The sequence below is a fragment of the Mustelus asterias genome, chromosome 11 (genome assembly GCF_964213995.1).
Source record: "Mustelus asterias chromosome 11, sMusAst1.hap1.1, whole genome shotgun sequence".
Lineage (NCBI taxonomy): Eukaryota > Metazoa > Chordata > Chondrichthyes > Carcharhiniformes > Triakidae > Mustelus > Mustelus asterias.
In genome coordinates this window covers 30,069,702-30,071,909 of record NC_135811.1, presented here as the reverse complement: position 1 = coordinate 30,071,909, position 2,208 = coordinate 30,069,702, and positions in this window count along the sequence as shown.

Below are 2,208 nucleotides of genomic sequence, written 5' to 3'. Positions count from 1 at the left end.
ACACAGTATTCCAAGTGTGGCCTTACCAATGTCTTGTACAACTTCAACAAGAAGTTCCAACTCCTGTATTCAATGTTCTGACCAATGAAACCAAGCATGCTGAATGCCTTCTTCACCACTCTGTCCACCTGTGACTCCATTTTCAAGGAGCTATGAACCTGTACCCCTAGATCTCTTTCTCTGTAACTCTCCCCAATGCTTTTTAAATACAAAATTGTACTCGCCTCTACTACTACCTCTGGCAGCTTGTTCCAGGCACTCACCAGACTACCATTAACTGATTCTCTACTCTCTACCAACTACAACTCACCTCACCCTTACACAATTAGCACTGCTACAAATCTAACATCCTTATCTCTCAGCTTGTACACATTGCCAGCTATTCACTTATGACAGAGATATAACCCAAATACATTGCACTTCACTGACTGACACTCTCCTCTCTCTACTGTAGGACAAGGTGTCCCATAACCACTGGCAACAACACCTAACTGGCAGGGGACATGACATCTATTTGTAAATATCAGAGCAACCATGATTGAGGCCATGGCCAGAGGCAGGGCTTAAACCATAGAAGATGATAGAATGTTCCTGCCTACTCTGTCTCCTCACATTCCACTGAAAAGCTCAATGAGAGCTTGCCTCTTTTCTTTCATTCATGGGATGTGGGAATCAGTAAAAGGTAGTGAGAGCTCTGGCAGAGCTGTAGGTCATCACCTTCAGTGTTAGAGAATGGGGCAAGTCTTCTAAAGAAAATTGGGAGGCAACTTGATAACTTGGATGCATTGACTGTCAATGGGGAAATGACCCTCAGATGTGGGGCCCAGTTGTGGAGGAGCAACATTCTACAATGGGACATAGATACATTCAGTGAGCAGGCAATTTTGGCAGATGGAGCATAACGTGGGAAAATATGAACTTGCCCACTTTGGCAGGAAGAAAAAAAAACCAATATATTATTTAAATAGGGAGAAATTGAACAACTCTGGCGTACAGAGAGATCTGGGTGTCCATGTATATGAATCAGAAAAGGTATGTACTTTAATGTATGTACAGCAAGCAATCTGAAAGACAAATAGAATGTTATTATTTATTGTAAGAGGAATGGAATATAAAGGTATAGATGTTTTGCTAAAATTGTTCAAGGGTTGGTGAGACCACATCTAGAGTATTGTGTACAGTTTTGGTCTCCTCATTTAAGAAAGGACAAAATTGTATTCAAAACAGTTCAGAGAAGGTTCACTTTACTGACTCCTGGGACAAGAGGTCATCCTAAGACGAAAATTTGGACAGGTTAGACCTGTATCCATTGGAGTTTAGAAGAATGAGAGTTACCTTATTGAAATATATAATATCCTGAGGGGACTTGAAAGTGTTCATACTGAACATGGGAGAGACTAGAACTAGGGGACACAGTTTAACAATAAGGGATCTCCCCTTTAAAAAGAAAACAAGGAAAATGTTTTTCTCTCAGAGGACCATGGCCTATGGAATTCTCTTCACCAGAGAATCATGAAGAGGGTGATTGTATGTTTTAAAACCGAGTTAGTTAAATTCTTGCTTGACAAGTGAGTTAAAGGGTTTAGACGGTAGGAAAGTAAGTAGAGATGAGTCCACAAAAAGATCAGCCATGATCTTATTGAATGGCGAAGCAGGCTAAAGGGGCGGAATGGCCTATTCCTGCTCCTAATTTGTACATCAGTAGATTCTTATCCCTTCAAATTATGCTTTTTGAAATGTTTATTCAACATAATTTTGAAGGTTATTATTGAATCTGCTCCCACCATTCTTTAAGGCCGTGCATTGCAGACCATGACAATTCATCTTGTGAAATAATTTTTCCTCATCTCACCTCAATTTCTTTTGCCCATCGTCTTAAAATGCACTCCCCTTGTTGCTGACCCTTCTGGAAACGGTTTCTTATTTTTGCTCCATCAAAACCTTTCATGACTTTGAGCACCTCTATCAAATCTTGCGTTAAACCAGTCTGCTTTCAAGAGAACCAGCCCAGCTTCTCTTGTTCCTGCCTCAGATGATCAAATAAATTACGCAACATTTACCTTAGGATACTTTGTGTTTGATCTGAGGAAAGATGACTAAAGGTTGATCCTTGTTCCACTCTTCCTTATGTTTTGAATTGAAATCTGATATATGGTGCAGTGTTTATGAAGTAAATTCTTAATGAAATAAATTAAATGGAAAATTCAT